At 42.4% G+C, this 18,653-nt stretch overlaps 1 pseudogene; it reads left to right on the top strand.

The window, feature by feature from the left end:
• Positions 1-1,887: 1,887 nt before the first annotated feature.
• The window catches only part of LOC148147051 (putative G protein-coupled receptor 139), a 79,875-nt pseudogene continuing 63,109 nt past the window's right edge, over positions 1,888-18,653 (top strand).

The following is an 18,653-nucleotide window of genomic DNA, read 5'->3' as shown; positions in this document are numbered from 1 at the left end:
TCAATAAATACAAGCTAGTGGGCAATATTAAATATTATGGAATTGGGCAAAATTCCATGTCAGCTCTCCCATGTTTTAAGAATGGGAGAGCTGACAGAAAGCAATATGTTTTTGGATCGTAAGAATTATGTGGTATTGTGGTTGTGTTCGCCGAGCTGGGAATTTGTGTTGCAGACGTTTCGTTTGCTGTGCCTTCATCAATCTTTTTCATCATTTCCTTAAAAACTTCAACGAACTTTGAGACACACTATTTCCCACGCACAAAGCCCTGATGTCTACGCCTGAGCACTCCTTTGTTTTCCAAATACAAGTAATTCAGTCCCTCAGAATATACTCCAAGAGCTTGCCCACACTGACGTCAGGTTCACCGGTGTGTTATTTCCTGGCATTTCCTTATCACCTTTCCGAAATAATGGTACGACATTAGCCCACCTCCAATCTTCTGGCACCGCGTCTATGGCGATCCATGATGCAGATATCTCATTAAGATGCCCAAACAATCAAATCCTTAGCATTCCAAGGGGTTTGGTGTTACAACTGATGAGGTTCCCGGGCTGTATCCGCCTTTGTGCATTTTAATACTGTAACTCTTCCTCTTCTCGATTATAGACACTTCCCAAAATATCACTATTTATTTCCACAATTTATCTAGATTCCATAAGCTTCTCCACAACTACATGAAGTATTCATATAGTATCTCATCAAACATCTGTGGTTCCACAGATAGGTGGATTTGTTGTTCTCTCCCCAATTACTCCCTTGCCCTTACTGCATTTGTAGAATCCCTTTGGATTCTCCCTGACCCTATTGACTGAAGCTTTCTCTGGTTTCACATTTGCCCACTTGATTTCCATCTTGCGTATGAACCTGCTGTCATTATACTCCTCAATGGATTTAAGTGATCACTGCTCTCCAAACCCATCATATGCATTTTTCTGTTTCTTGACCAGACTCTCTGCTTCTAGTCATCCAAAATACTTCACAACTGCCAACATTGCCCTCCTCTTGAACAGTAATATCATGCTGCTAGTCTTTGTAATTTCGTTTCTGAAGATATCCCATTATTCAGCGCGTAATCTCTCCAAAGTACTTTCGAAGTGCTTCGCTAAAACGTGCATTATTGGCTTTAACAAATTTAGAACTTGAATATTTATATCAGGACAATTCTTCTGCATATCTCTTTTAGAGCCAACACCTGCTGCAGAACAAGCTCAAGACTTCCTGCAACATGCACGAAAGGCTGAATGGTCTCCCCCTGTCACTTTCTTTCAGAAAGACGGTGATAGACTGTTACCCCTGTTCCGGAGAAGTTCAAACCAATGATCTAAATGATATCTAAATGTTACGATACGATTTGGAATCAGGGTACTTCACAATAGGTGCAGCATTACATGATGTCCATAGGCCATAAATATTGCTATCGTAATTTATGATCTCTGTTAATTTTCCAATCAGTCACGTTCTGCCGCTGGTCTCGTATAAACAGGGTGGAAAATGCACCACTCTGCAGTGGCATAGCACTATTCCCCAATACAAGCACGAAGGATTAAAAACATTGAAAGATTTATGGTCCATCCTTCAAAAACTCTCATTCATTCCATCCATACCCTCTCAGTAAATGTTACCTTTTATTAGGGCATTGAAAAGTGATGAAAGGAAGGGGTTAACTGAAACTGTTTGTACAGTGACTGTGATTAATGAGAGCCTCCATGGATTGAAATTATCCCAGTGGAGGGTTTACATCTTTTAATGAAAACTGCTCTCCATTCACAGTGTTATACCAAAAAATGAGTAAGAGCCACTAAAGCACGAGCAGGAATCAGCAGCTCCAGGGAGAGGGGAAGGACAGATCAGAATCTTATAGCATTACACGGGAGTGTTCCAACAATGGATCAGAATCTGACTACATTATACCGGAATATTGCAACAGTGGACAGGGATTTATCGTGGAATATTTGGGCTCTCTCTACATATTACGATTATTTGCCATTGTCAGGGCGAATTACATATGTACTTAACATTATTCAATATATTTATTATCCAATCCTGGCTATTGTTGGTGTCCCTGGTAAGTCTTACTTTTCAGTTATTAATTACATACACCGTTTGTGAACACAATACTGTTATTTTCATTTACTCGACTCTCCTTGTTGCTGCTATTGTACCAGTTGAGAGTCTGAATCCAGATATTCACTCCACAAACTATCTACATCAGTCAAATTGTTAATGCTCTCTCTCTCTCTCTCTCTTTCCTTCTGGCAGAGTCCCTTGTGTGTCTCTATGTTGATCTTTCAGTTTCAGCTGTGAACCACGATTCATTGTATCACTGCCCCTGTTATTTGAATATTGTGAGTGTGGAGATTAGTCTCTTCTGTTCTGATTACAAACATCATTTTCTTAATCTCACTCCAATTTCGAGCCAATATCTGAGCCTGAAAGAGACAATGTGCAGCTGTGGTGATCGCTTTGACCATGAACTGATTTCTGCTACCATAACTCACCATTCTAATTGTCATTCATAACAACTCCAGAATATATTTCACTGGCTCAGCCTATCTGGGACATTGACCTATGAAATACAGTCTTACTGATGTCAATAATCTGCTGCTGACAATTCCAGCATCAAACCTGAAGAAGCAAATCTGGGTTGACACTCCATGGCTCGTATCTGAAATCGCACCGAAATTTGATCCATCTTGTGCGCAGTGATTTATATTGCTATTGGGATTCGTAATGCCATTATTTTAATATTAACAAACATGACATCACCCCTTCCAGTTACTCATATTAAAATGGACTTCCTCCATGGGTGTACTTTGTCCCACAATGACTTTCACATCTACCACCGCCTCAGATACAGATGCAAGCACACATAAAGAACCTTTCCTTGAGCTGGTACGTACAGATACAGAAATAAATTTGCGGGAACCCCAATTACTGCAAATCTTCACTTGTTCAGCAGATATCTAGTTCACGGCTCACAGCAATATACTGACACAGGTTTGAAATACTTCCAATGTTGGACACAAGCTTGGTTTCCTGACCAATGCACGAGCACTGTCTGCACAGCTGTCTGTGCTTTTCTGTTACCTTGTCTCAGTTTCTACTGTCTGGGCTGGTTCTGTGAGGCAGTTTCAGAATGTGATGTGACGTGCCATATCAGTTGACCTGGCAAAGCCGTTTTTCAATGTTCTCATTCTTTTGAATTAAACCGTCCAAAGCATAACACTTCTGCCTTTCTTTCCGCTATATTTCCACAACATGTTCTCAGTTAATGAATTGTTTGTTTCTATCTTTTCGTGAGTCTCCCTGCCCCTCTGTATTTTTCCCTGGTCATGGTATCTGAGTCACATCTTTGAAACTTGTTCTGTGCCAGTCCTCTGAACGCCTTTGTTGGTCCCTCCCAGCTGATCGTGCAGTCAGTAACGGGGATGGCCCCAAGTATTATTGTACAGGACAAGGCATCTAACTTGAAGCTGAGGGGCTTCTGGCTGACTTTTGCTATTGAAACGTTAATGGAGGTGCTGGGGATTGTTTGTTGGAGGTTGTGCTATAATTTGCCTCAGACGATCACGGGGAACTGAGCATTTTGTAACTCAATTCTGGACGGCGCATGTGGACCGTACTTACACCATCTGGGTCGGCAATATGAACAAGTGAAGCAGAGGTGCTGCGAGGCGAAGTTATGAAACAATGGAGTGAGAGCGTGTGGGGAGAGGGCTCTGCTGTATCTGTCTGTGTCTTAAATAGACACACTCTCACTCTCACTCTCTTTCACAAGCTCACACTTATACTCTCTCAGACACGCACACAAGCCCATATATTCAAATATTTGGTGTGAATATATATTTGCTGATTTGTATTTGCAGATAGATTATATTTTGTTTAAGACCATAAAATATATGGACATCAGATAATGTGACATTTTATGAAGTCCTACTTGGAAATAAAACGGGTCTGGCACCAGTTGAAAACACAGACAGTCTCAAAACCTCCACACGCCTAAAATACATGACCTGATCAGAAGGGTCCCCTCCTTTACATCGATAATGCCTTAAGTTATCTCCAGGCAGTGATTTGACATAAAGTCTGAAATTTGAAGACTGCTGTATCAAGCCCTTCACCTCCATTCTCACTGACTAAAGATGTTAGAGCCATCTTACATGTATTGAATCTATGTGCATAAGTTGCATGACCTTTTGATCTTTTCCTCATAAATTATCTCTCTGGCCTTCATTTTCATTAATACCTGCTGAAGCTGCAGCGCTTGAAAGGCTAGTGTTTTTTTTTTTAAATCCCTTTGGACTATAACCTAGTGTCGTGTGATTTTTTTTACCTTGTCCAACCCAATCCAACACTGTTACCTCCATAGCACGGCATTCATTGGTTAGCCAACCATCCCTCCAACCATTTTTTTAAGCCGGCTGGTGCTTGTATCGCATGGCCATCATTTGTGGGGCACCTTCTGCCAATGTCATCTGGATGTTCAATTACAATATATCTATAGGATGCCTTTTCTCCACTTTGTTTGACACATTTATATATACACTTGGCAAACAATTCATACTCGACTTATCTTTCTTAAAATGATGTTGACTGTAATGGATTCTATTTGGACTTTGACAATCCCCTATTTTTAATCGTTTAATAACAGGTTTCAACAACAGCATCAATTCCAATAGTTTGCTCTCTACTTTATATCCCCTTGTGTGGCTGGTTATTCTAAGTGCTTACATTTCTATAACCTCTACGTTCCCAAATCATTTCCCGTGTAACAGACGCAAAACGCTCAAAGATCTGCTCCGTTTGCTGGGTACAGGCATGACTGGCTGAATGGATTCATTTTTGTCCTGGTTTACTTCATTCGCTGAATGTACTCCGGGTGTTTCGGACATTGTAGTCTCGATACTCATGAATGTCCTGCTCCTTTTCCTGACGAAGCCGCTCAAGATCTGAATGTTCTCCTCGTGTTATTGTGGAGACTTTTGGGGATTTACAGAATCGTCCTGCTATGGTGCAACGTTTCAAGAGGCTCAAGTGACTTCTCAAAAACGTCGAGAACAGGCTCGAGATCCTGAACAGTCTCCTCCTATATCGCTGAAATGAGTTTCAGTAAGTGACTGTTTTGCTCCTGGTCCAATTCAACAGAAATGCGATTGAATTACCTCCTTATGTTTACGTGAAAAAACTCAACAAGCTTCACGTCTTTCTGCTGTTCTTGTGCAACACACTCAATGGGCGAAATAGCCTTGCTCTAAACTAACAATTTCCCCTCACTTTGTGGCTTCTTCCAATTATAGTTTTTCATCATTGAGAAGGCTGAATAGTCTCATTCTTCTGTTGTGTAACACGATACAGGTGCTGCATGGTCTATCATGGGTCCTATGGTGTTGTATCGATGGACTAATTGTCTTCTATCTGACACAGTATATGAGGATACAGGAATTTAATAGCATCCTCCTTATCTGCTACAACAGGTTTGAAGACGTTTCTCTTGCTGTTCTATTGTTCCAGGCCCGATATCTGAATTGGACTCCTCAATTTGCCATGTAATTGCTTTCTCTTGGTGAGCTTTAAAACAAATCCTGTTATCCTTGTAAATTTTAATAGGTGTTGCATCAACCGGCCCATCTCTCTGTCTCATCCGTTAATATGACGTGTGCCTTAGTTGTTTAAAGTGCCATCTCGTTAAACAAAGATATCCAGGGTTTAAATCTTAGAGGTGCCGACACCTCACATGAACCAGTTCTTGCTTAAACTTCTCTCAACCCCATCTTGCTGTTCCATTAGGATGTTGATTCCACTTGGTGATGTAGAAGGAGACAGATATTGATTGAACGTGATTCCCGTGTTTAAAGGAAACAGTGTTCCCATTCCTGTTACCTGGGCTTGACAGAGAACTTTGTGTTAAGTTCAATTGATGGCTCACTGGATTTATCACTTCCTTGTGCTGCGAGAGATGCAGCAAAACCCTCAGGAGCTGGTAGCAAATTTCACTCATGGATTCAGTTCAATTTGGTCGTGTGGCTGAGTTGGCTAAGGTGCTGGATTTAGGCTTTGTATCAAAGTAAGTGTGGGTTTGTATCGTATTGCTACCACTTATAAGTGTTAAGGTGTTAAGTTGCATCTTGTTACGGGTGAGTTCTGTTCAAGTTGACCGCAAAAAAAAACCTGTTTCGTGTAAATCGATATATGATGCGTGACAGCACAGAAGCGTCAGAATATGAAATTATCACATTCACTTCATATAGGAAAGTTCCCTTTCCGATACTGGGCAGAAACAAGGCTTTGTAATGCTTCGATGTGCACGAGAGTTCCTTCGACCACACAGGGTAGCGTGGTGGTTAGCTCTGATGCCTCGCAATGTCAGAGACCTGAGTTCAGTTCCAGTCAGGCATCACTGTCTGTGTGGAGTTTGCATATTCCGGTCTTGTCTGCATGGGTTTCTGCAAGGTTTTCCAGTTTTCTCCCACAGTCCCAAGATGACCAGTCTAGGTGGATTGGCCAAGATCAATTATCTAAAACATCGGGGACGTGCAGACTGGGTACATTACATTACATTACAGTACATTACAGTGTGGAAACAGGACCTTCGGCCCAACAAGTCCACACTGACCCGCCGAAGCGCAAACCACCCATACGCCTACATTTACCCCTTACCTAACACTACGGGCAATTTAGCATGGCCAATTCACTAACCTGCACATCTTTGGACTGTGGGAGGAAACCGGAGCACCTGGAGGAAACCCACGCAGACACGGGGAGAATGTGCAAACTCCACACAGTCAGTCACCTGAGGCGGGAATTGAACCCGGATCTCTGGCGCTGTGAGACAGCAGTACTAACCACTGTGCCACCGTGCCGCCCACATTAACTACGCAAAATGCAGAATGACAGAGATTGTGTAGGGTGTGAGTGTGCTGTGGAGGATTAGTGTGAAGTAGATGGGTCAAATAGCCTCCTTCCAAACTGTAGTGATTATATGATGAATACAGTACTTTCAGAATAACCTCTGAGTTAATTCTAATGCCCTGTCATGAGTGAGGCTGTTAAATCTGTACAAACTGATCCAATAGTGACTCATTACGATCATGTACAGTAGCAGTAACACATTGCCAACCTGCTGAAAGGTTCTCATAGTTTACAGCAATCTCGGCTGTTTGGGGGATCAGACACTGTTGTTGAAAGATCATTGTCCTCCCCCACTCCTCCAGAGTAACAGGCGATCAGGTAAAAAATGTCACAATGACACTTAAGAAGAAGAGATGAGATGTTGCAACATGATATCAATGCTGAGATCAACCCTGCGAAAGATCTTGCATGAATCTACTATTAATATCCCAGAGCCCGCGTCACTCAGATTCCACTGAATCTGCTGAGGTGGAGATTAGGATCAGTATGAAGACGCAAACATGGAGCAAAGTTACGTAGTAAAGCAAACACTGCAATGTGAATGTTGGGCATGTTATAAAATAGGAAATTACATCTAACAGATTCTGGGCACTGCAGAAATCACGAAGCAATTCAATTGCGTCAAACCTGCATTAAACCAAGGGAATGCTAATGCGTGGAGAAATGGATATCACGAGCATGGGTGAAATGGTTTCCTTTAACATGATGTTGAGCACCAAGTTTCAGATCAGGCTGTTTTGGAATTGGTATTGTATGATCAAAAGAGCGAATTGAAAACCTTGCTGTAAAGGAGATATTGGGAATAGTTAATTTGGCATAACAATAGACAATAGACAATAGTTGCAGGAGTAGGCCATTCTGCCCTTCGACCCTGCACCAACTTTCAATATGGTCATAGCTGATCATCCTTAATCAGTATCCTGTTCCTGCTTTATCTCCATAACCCTTGATTCCACTATCCTTGAGAACTCTGTCCAACTCTTTCTTAAATGAATCCAGAGACTAGGCCTCCACTGCCCTCTGGGACAGAGCATTCCACACAACTACCACTCTCTGGGTGAAGAAGGTTCTCCTCATCTCTACCCTAACTAGTCTACCCCATAGTTTTAAGCCGTGTCCTCTGGTTCGGCACTCACCCTTCAGCAGAAACATGTTTCCTGCCTCCAGATTGTCCAATCATTCAATAATCTTATATGTCTCAATCAGATCCCCTCTCAGTCTTCTCAACTAAATGGTATGCAAGCCCAGTTTCTCCAGTCTTTCAGCGCAAGGTAGTCTCGCCATTCCAGGAATTGACCTTGTGAACCTAGGCTGCACTCCCTCAATAGCCAGAATGTCTTTCCTCAATTTTGGAGACCAGAACCGCACACAATACTCCAGGTGTGGTGTTACCAGGGCCTATACAGCTGCTGACTCACCTCTTTGCTTCTATATTCAATTCATCTTCTTATAAAGGCCAGCATTATATTCGCCTTCTTCATTACCTGCTGTACCTGCATGCTCACCTTCATTGACTGGTGTACAAGAACACCCAGATCTCTTTGTACTGTAATAATCTGCCTTCCTGTTCTTGCCACCAAAGTGGATAACCATTCACACTAAACTGCATCTGAATACTCACCTAAACTGACCAGGTCACCCTGTAATCTCCTAACATCCTCCTCACATTTCACCCTGCCACCCAGCTTAGTATCATCAGCAAATTTGCTAATGTTATTACTAATACCATCTTCTATATCATTAATATATATTGTAAAAAGCTGCGGTCCCAGCACTGATCCCTGCTGTACCCTACTCGTCACTGCCTGCCATTCCGAAATGGAATCGTTTATCACTACTGTTTGTTTCCTGTCAGCCAACCAACTTTCAATCCAAGTTCGTAATTTGCCCCTAATACCGTGCGCCCTAAGTTTGCTCACTAACCTACTACGTGGGATTTTATCAAAAGCTTTTTGAAAGTCCAGGTACACTACATCTTCTGGATCTCCCTCGACCATCTTCAGAGTTACATCCTCAAAAAATTCCAGAAGATTAATCAAGCATGATTTCCCCTTCATAAATCCATGCTGACTCTGACCTATCCCGTTGCTACTATCCAGCTGTATCGTAATTTCATCCTTTATAATAGACTCTAGCATCTTTCCCACCACTGAGGTCAGACTAACTGGTCTATACTCTCTCCCGCCTTTCTTAAAAAATGGTACGACATTAGCCACCCTCCAATCCGCAAGAACTGATCCCGAATCTATCGAACTCTGGAAAATAATCACCAACGCATCCGCGATTTCTCACGCCACCTCCTTGAGTACCCTGGGATGTAGACCATCAGGCCCCGAGGACGTATCAACCTTCAGACCAACAGTCTCTCCAACACCAATTCCTGGAAAATATAAATTCCCTTAACTTCAGGTCCCTCAGCCACTGTTACCTCAGGGAAATTGCTTGTCTGTACTCCAGTGAACACAGTTTTGAAGTACCAATTCAATTCTTCTTTCTTCCCCGTAATATATTCCCCTGTTTCTGTCTTCAAGGGCCCAAAGTCTGAACACAAAACTGATTGTTTTATTTTCAATTGGAAGTGCCTAAGTTACGGAAGCCAGGAAAGAATGAAGAAGGTGATGGCTTCAAATGAACTGAAAATGTACATGAAATAGATTTCAAAAAGACAGGCAATAACTGTTACTTGCAGAATCACTTCAGAGTATGAAGTATGCGTACATCCCCTCAGGGTGAAAATAGCAAAAGAGAAAGGCAACGGAAAGATGGTTAACAATAAAAGCTTAACATTTTATTAGATCAAAGGAAGTGGCTCAGAAAAGTTCCATGTATTGTTGAATCAGCGAATTTGGGACACAACAAAGAAGGGTCAATAAACTGAGAAGGAAATCAAAGAAAAGAAAACAATGATGCAGAATAACAAGAAGCATAAAGACTGGCGTAAAGCTTCTGACATTTCTTGAAAGGAAAATAAAAGCAAGATCATATGTGGAACAGTGAATGTGCGGACAGGGTATTGTTTTTAAATGAACAAAAAATGACAGAAAAAGGAAACAGTTAATTGTATTTTATTCATGGAGGAAGATTTAGAAAATCTCCCATGAATAACTTATGACCCAGGAACATGTGTAACTAAAACGCAATCATTTATGCCAGTGACGAGGTAGTAATTGGAAACAAAACTTTATTGAGTTTTGATAAGTCTGATGGACAAAATACACTTGATACCGGAATATCAGAGCAAGCAGAAATCGACTTATTGAATGCCTGGAAGATCATGCATTCTTCCAAGTTAAAACTGTAAGGGTATAATCGCATTCTAATAGATTTAAAAGGGGAGGAAAGGTTGAGTCGAGAACTACAGACTAGTTATCTTGTCATCTACATGAGGGAATGTGTTGGGATCTATTACTTAAAAATGCGATATTGGACACTCACTGCTCGTACAACTGTGAGGCACTGGAAAAGTAAGGGAGGTCATGCAGCATCCAAGTTGCAGGAGGGATGACGTTTCGGCCATAATTACTTCATCTGGAATGAGGGCGGTGCGATGTCCGGAGGCTGTGAAAAATAGGGTGTGGGGATGAAGCTGGGCTAAGGTAGCTAGGAAGGTGATGGGTAGATACAGTGGGAAGTGACAGTTACTGGTGGAGAAGGCAGGTGGGACAGAAGATGGACGCGGTGGCAGTTAAAGATGTCCTGTCAGCCTCGTTCTGCTTCCATCCCATATTCCTGATGAAGGCCCTCTGCCCGAAACTTCGACTCGCCTCCTCCTCCGTTACTGCCTGGCCAGCTGTGCTGTTCCAATGTCACACTTTTCGGCTCTGACTCTCAAGCATCTGCAGTCCTCACTTTCACTGAGAAAATGAAAGCAAACTTCAAGGGAATGATTGACTGTTAATGAAAGGGAAGTCATAGTTTACATTCTTCTTGTTTGAAGATATCTCTTGTAGACATCAACAAATAAGAACTTGTGGATGTGGTATAGTTGAATGCTCGGGGGACATTTTTAGGGAGTTCACACAGTGAATTCTAAGAAAAAATTTAAAGCAAATGATATTGAGATGAACCTATGCAAACAGAGTTTGTAAAATTCAGATTTTCTTCATTTAATGGGCATCACGAGATAGATGATGAAGAGTCATCTCGACTCAACGTCAGCTTGCTGTCTCTCCAATTATGCTGCCTGCCCTGATGAGCTCTCCGGCAATTGTTTTCTTTTCAGTACAGATTCCAGTATCTGCAGTACTTTGTTTCCACGAGAAGTAAAAAGATCCTGCGCCAGTTTCATAGTGTGTTGGTGAGAGGGAAGCTGTAGCATTGTGTGCAGTTATGATTTTCTGATATAAACAAGTATATACTGATCACATATACTGAATGGGTATTCTCCAGTTTAATGCTGCAGATTCGAAGATTGTCCGATGATTCTCCGTCTGTGTTCAGTGGAGTTTCAACGAATGAGAGGTGATCGCAGTGAAACATTGAAAATTCACACCAGTGGGGACTGACTAACTCCGGAACATGAAAAATTGCAAGCAGGCAAAGTTCGGCGGAATCCCAGGATTATTCAGAATTGCAGCAACTAGCAAAATATTACCAGGGAACAATTACTGTCCAAAAGAAACCAAGCAGGCAATCTTTGTGTGAAGCTCGTAAACATTGTTACATTGTTACATGAAAGCTTCACCCCTGGTTTGTTATGGAGAAGGATGATGCATGTCAAGAATTCGAGAAGATTGACTGTGAAGCTCTTAAACACATTTACATAAAATGCGAGCAGGAATGATTGTTTTTGCCTAGTATAAAATTAAACAAATCCTCAGTACTAGGTGAGTTTTATCCCATGCTGCTGTGGGATACAAGAAAGGAAAGGCCATGACACTTACCAGGATGCTGCCTGGACTGGAAGACATGTCTTCAAAAGATATGTTCAGAGAGTTAGGGCTTTACTCAAGGAAAAATCAGAAGGATGAGAGGTGATTTGATAGAGGTACAGCACAGGCATAGATGGAGTGAATAGCCAGAGACTTTTGCCCGTGGCGTAAATGGCTATCATATTGGGACATAATTTTCTTGTTTTTGGAAGAGGGTTTTGGGGAGATGCCTGATGTCGTTTCCTGCACAGTGAGTTTTGTGCTCGTGGAATGCACTGACCACAGTATTAGTAGAGTCAGATACATGAGAAAACTTTAAACGAGTACTGGATAGGTACATAGAATATAGTAAAATGAAGGGTGGCTGGCTCCGTTTAATCTGAGAGAAAGATATAAGGTCATCAAAACATGGAGGGCTAAAATTCCTGTACTGTGCTGTAATGTTCAATGGTCAATGTTCTATGCTCAAACGTTTAAGTAGAATCTGGTCACAGGGGATGTGCCAGAGGAATAGAGAACACCCTTTAGATGAAAGGTGGTGGAGATACAACAGGGAGGTATAGACCAATGAATATCAGATCAGTGTTAGGGAAACTACTGGAGAAACCAGAAAAGGAGAACAATGTTCTCCATTTGGATCGGCAATGCAGAATCAGGAATAATCAGCATGACGTCATTCGAAGGACGTCATGCCTAATAAATGTTATTGTTTTTTTTAGGTGTTCGTTTATATGTGTTGTCAGCAATACCTTTGATAAAGCCCCATAGAGTTTCAAGACAACTTACACACAAAATCTTCTCAGTAGCAGGAGACAGGGGTAAGTGTTGTGTCGCTTATTATTCACAGTAATCATCAATGATATAAATTGGAGGGTGGACGGGGATGGGTTGAGTGAGACATGTAAGTTTGAGCTTAATATAAAAAATTCCTATGTGGTTGACAGTGAAGAGGACTGTCTTCTGTTACTGAAAGATATGGATAGGTAGGTCAAGTGGGCAGGTCAATGGAATGTAACCCTATGAATATGAGGAGATGCACTTTGGGAATCGGAACCAGACAGGAGAATCCTCAAAGAAGGGCAGCACCATTGAAAGCCCAGAGTGTGCTTTACCACAGATCCCTGATTGTGACTGAACAGGATAATAATTCACCTGAGAAGGCCCACAGGACTGTGGATATGGCCTTTATTCATTTAAGCACAGAGAGTAAGAGCTAAACAGAATTTTATTTCCCCACAGGTGGAATGCTGTGTGCTGTTTTGGGCGCCATAGCACAAGAAGAATGAAAATGCATGGGAGGGGTGCAGAAGGGATGAACAGGCATGTTCCCTGAGATGCAGCATATCACCTATGAAGAGAGGCTTAGAAGCTCGGATTGTTGGCTTTAGAGCAGAGTAGCCTGAGGGGGACGTGCTTCAGATGGATAAGATTACAAGGGGCATAGACAGACTGGATATATCCGAGCTGCTTTTTTTTGTGGTTAGATAAAAAAAAGGAAGCACACATTAGAAGTGAAGCGTTTTCTGTTTTAGACAGGTTTTGATGGTTGTTTTTCCAACAAAAGGTGGAATGTATGTCCTGAGAGGAGCATTGCCACGGTAACGTCAGAATCGTTAAAAACGCACTTGGACGGGCACTTGAAGTAAAAAAACATTCACAGCTACGGGCGACGTGTCGGAAAGTGGGAGTAATGTAGACCGTGCTTTATTTCTGATGATACATAGTTTATGGCTCTGTGATTGTACGGTTATGGGAGGTCAATCGTCGAACATGGAGAATGTATACCATAGAAACGTACAGCACAGAACAGGCCCTTAGGCCCACGATGCTGTGCCGAGTTTTAATCCTAATGCAAAATGTAATAATTTAACCTATGCACCCTCAACTCACTGATATCCACGCGCATGTCCAGCAGTCGCTGAAATATCCTTTATGATTCTGCATCCACGACCGCCCTAGGCAATTGTGGTGTAAAATTATGTCCCAATACATGTGTGAATCATAGTGTAACACATGTATTGGGTCAAGCAGTGGAATGTGGTGAAACGGTTAAAAATTATGTCCCAATACATGTGTGAATCTAACCGGAATGGAGGTGTTGCTTAGTCCCGTGTGAATCTTATTACACACCTCCCCGTGTGAATCTTCTTATCTGTATGTAACCAGAATGGAATGTGTTTTTTAGCCTTGCTCTGCTGTTCACATGAATGTTTATATCTGGAAAAGAGTATATCAGCTGGAAAAGTCTCCAGTTCGGTGAGTCTGCTCCGGGGTTACGTTTAACCGCCGAGCGTGGGTTGTTGGCAACCGCTCTACGAGAACTGACGGCTCCCAGTTCCGGTAACATGTAGAGTGAGTATAAGCAAGACCCGGGAGTCTGCTCCGGGGTTACGTTTAACCGCCGAGCGTGGGTTGTTGGCAACCGCTCTACGAGAACTGACGGCTCCCAGTTCCGGTAACATGTAGAGTGTGTATAAGCCAGACCCGTTGTAAGTATGAGACCTGGTTGTGGCGACGCTGCGGGGAATAAAATGCTCATATTCTAGCAGACTCGCCTCTTGGTCGTTTGTTCTGTGTCAGACTACTCTCCTACGAACCTGACCTTGAGAATTTTTTAAAACATTTGGCGCTGCGAGCAGGGTCAATCGCAATTGAGGAGAGATTTTGATACGGAACAATGTTTTGGAAAAAGACTAAGAAACCAGAAGAACAAACTGTGGAGGTCCCGACCGTCCCGGGATGGCATGGACCGTGGCATGACGTGGCAGTTTGTTTGAGAAATGGTGGGGGGCGACCGGAGGAACCCCAGGGTCGCTGCTGTCCACCCTTGAGAGGATCCCAGTCCTGCCGAAGAACCCCTTGCCTGGGGTACAGCGGAGGATGTGGGCATGTCCAAAAAGCTGAAGCGGAGTTAACAGAATTGAATGGGATTGAACTGAACTGAACTGAGTGGAACTGAAGTGAATCAAATTGAACGGAACAAAATGGAACTGAGCTAAATTGAATTGAAATGGACGGAACTGAATTGAACACAATTGAATTGAACTGAACAGACCTGAACTGAGCTGAATTGAACTACACTGAATTGACTGAACTGAAATTAACTGAAACGAATTGAACTGAATTAAGCATAATGTAACACACGTATTGGGCCAAGCAGTGGAATGTGGTGTAAAATTATGTCCCAATACATGTGTGAATCATAGTGTAACACATGTATTGGGTCAAGCAGTGGAATGTGGTGAAACGGTTAAAAATTATGTCCCAATACATGTGTGAATCTAACCGGAATGGAGGTGTTGCTTAGTCCCGTGTGAATCTTATTACACACCTCCCCGTGTGAATCTTCTTATCTGTATGTAACCAGAATGGAATGTGTTTTTTAGCCTTGCTCTGCTGTTCACATGAATGTTTATATCTGGAAAAGAGTATATCAGCTGGAAAAGTCTCCAGTTCGGTGAGTCTGCTCCGGGGTTACGTTTAACCGCCGAGCGTGGGTTGTTGGCAACCGCTCTACGAGAACTGACGGCTCCCAGTTCCGGTAACATGTAGAGTGAGTATAAGCCAGACCCGGGAGTCTGCTCCGGGGTTACGTTTAACCGCCGAGCGTGGGTTGTTGGCAACCGCTCTACGAGAACTGACGGCTCCCAGTTCCGGTAACATGTAGAGTGAGTATAAGCCAGTCCCGTTGTAAGTATGCGACCTGGTTGTGGCGACGCTGCGGGGAATAAAATGCTCATATTCTAGCAGACTCGCCTCTTGGTCGTTTGTACTGTGTCAGACTACTCTCCTACGAACCTGACCTTGAGAGTTTTTTTAAAACAGCAATGCATTCACAACTCTCTGAAAAGAACCTCCCTCTGTCGTCTCCTCTATACCTTTCTCCAAATATCTTAAACAATGAATCCTTGTACCAGTCAGTCCTGCCCCAGGGAAGGGTATCTGACTATTGACGATCTATTCCTCTCATTATCTTGTCTCCCTCGATCAGGTCTCCTCTCTTCCTCCTTCTCTCCAGGGAGAAAATTCCGAGCTTATTCACCCTCTCTTCATAAGACAAGCCATCCTGTCCAGGCAGCATGCTGGCAAACCTTCTTTGCAACCTCTCCAAAGTCTGTATCTTTCTTTCCTATAGTAGGCTGAACAGAGCTGGACACAATACTCCATGTGTGGTCTCACCAGGGACTTGTAGAGCTGTAGCAAAACTGCGTGGATCGTAAACTTTATTCCCCTTTTAATGAAAGCCAAAACACCATGTGCTTTCTAAACAACCCTATTAACTTTGATGCCGACTTTGAGAGAACCATGTACTTGCACATCTAAATCCCTCTGTTCCTGCACACTGCCAAGAATTCTGTCTTTAATCCAAAATTCAACATTCGAGTTCGACCTTCCAAAATCATCACTTTGTATTTATCCAGGGTGAATCCATCTACCATTTCTCAGCCCAGGTCTGCATCCTGTCAATGTCGGGATCTAGAATGGAAAAGCCCTCAACGCTATCAACGACACCTCCAACCTTTGTGGTATCTGCAAATTTAATAACCCACCACTCAGCCTCATCATCTAAGTCATTTCCAAAAACTACAAAGAGCAGAGGCCCAAGAATAGAGCCCTGTCGGACCCCACTCGTCACTGACCTTCAGGCAGAACAATTTCCATCTACAACCACTCTGCCATCTGTCACCCAATCTATTCTGAATCCAGATAGCCAAATCTCCTTGCATTCCATACATTCTGACTTTATAAATGAGTCTACCATGAGACTCATTCATTTCAGCAAGGCATTTGATAAGGTTCCTCTGGTAATCCTTGAGAATCTTCAGACAGGAATTGATGCGTGGCTAAACAGTGCATGAAGAAGTGTTATAAAATGGGGCTGCCAATGGGAAAGTCAAGAGAAAATAAGTGCAGCTTCTTTTCAGACTGAAATCAGAGAATGGAGAATGGAGAACCGGGAAATGGTAGAACTATGGAGCAACTGCTTCAGTCCTGTCTTCAAAGAAGATGCAAAACAAAAGAAAACAAAAACGTTATCTGCAATACTAGGGAAACCAATCCTGGTGAGAGGGAGGGGATAGAATGATACTAATAGGTATAGACAAGTTAAAGCAGTTTTACAAAATGGGAATCATATCTGAGAGACTGACTGGTAGGTACATCACGGAGAAGCAAAGAATGAAATACATTTGGATTTTCAGAATGACATTTGAATAGGCCGAAGCCTATTGTACAATGTAACATCTGTTGATGATATTAATATCATCTGTTAATATTTCGACATAGTTGTAGAATTGTACGGCTGGCAGGAATCAGTAAGGAGGAATAAAATATTGTTTTTTTTGGAGGTGAAGGCACATGTGATATGACAGGGATTGGTGCCTGGGCCCTAGCTATTCCTGAAACATCACCAACATTTGGTTGAGGGAATCAAATGCAATATTCCCAAATCTGCTGATGGCACTATATGAATTTGGATTGTGAGTTGGTGAGAAGAATTTAAAGGAAATTCAAGGTGATTAATCAAGTGGAGTCAATTAGCGAACACGTGGAAGATGAAGTGCAATGTGGATAGCTGTAACTTTGGGCACTTTGGTGGAAAATAGACAACGGCAGTCTACCAATTTAAAAGGCATTGGCTGACCAGTATACATAGACCAACAAGTGGGCAGCCGTAACACTGAAAATGATCTGGAACTCCTGGTACAGAGGTCACTGAAAGCATTATTACCGGAACAGAATGCAAGTCGGAACGTTAATGGTGTGTTCACGTTCATTATAAGGGGAATTTGAGTTCGGGAGTAAGGATGTCTTCCTGCAACTGTACACGGCGGTGGTGAGACCACATGTCAAGCATTGTGCAGCATTGTGCAGCATTGGACTCCTGACCTAATAAAAGGAAAACTTGACATTGTGGGAGGTCAGAGAAAGATGACCAGACTGATCTTTGAGATGACAGGTTTGTAGTGACATCAGGTTTGAGTCGAATGGAGTTGTATGACATGGGTTTTCGAATAATGTGAGAGGGGATCTCAGTGAAACATGTAACATGCTCACAGGGTGAGACAGATTGGAAGCAGGGATGGTAATTTCCCTGGCTGGAATTTCTAAGACTTTGAAACACAATATTTGGTACAGGCAAGCCACTCTGCGTTGTGTTGAGAGTAAAGGTCAGTATTCAGACGTTGGTAAACCTGTTAAATTGTCTTCCACATTAGGATGTGAAACCAAGGCACTGAATATAACTAGGGATTCGAGACCCGAAAGGGATTGCGAAATTGCAGGTGTATGGTGTGGAAATAATTTGTCAAGCTTAGTTAGATTGAACGGGATAGAAAAATCATGTACTGAAAGGATACCTGCAGTTCCTACTTTAAATGCTTCGAATGGTCAATAATTGATAACTTCTTTGTGTGAGAAGATCACGTTAAAGGATGCGTACAATGTGTGAGAAAAATGCATTGAAGACAATTTCGGCCATGTACTAGAATGGTATTTGTTCAATGTCTTCAATGGCCTATCCCTTGTCCTCTGTTTCTGTGCAGTCTGTTGGATAGCTCTGTACGTGTTGTCACAAACTCTCAGATGTACGGAAGGAAAGCTCTGCAGGATCAACATGAAGGTGTTTCACGTTCCCTCTTCTGATACAGAAGCTGGTGCTGTGTTTAATCATTTTCGACCTCGGAGCAGTTTGATACAATTGAGTACCTTGCTCAGCTGGATCAGAGACCATTGAAGAGTTGATCACATGTCAGTGTGTCTGGAGTCACTTTCAGACAAGACCAGGAAAACAATGTAGTACTGCATCCTGACATCACACTGGGAATGGGCTTTGGTGCTTACAATCGACATCGGCTTCAAAGTTACGAT

This window comes from Chiloscyllium plagiosum, unplaced genomic scaffold, assembly GCF_037043375.1.
Source record: "Chiloscyllium plagiosum isolate Xiang-an unplaced genomic scaffold, Cpla_swu_hap1 HiC_scaffold_18, whole genome shotgun sequence".
Classification (NCBI taxonomy): Eukaryota; Metazoa; Chordata; class Chondrichthyes; order Orectolobiformes; family Hemiscylliidae; genus Chiloscyllium; species Chiloscyllium plagiosum.
This window is presented reverse-complemented; position numbering and strand designations above follow the sequence as displayed.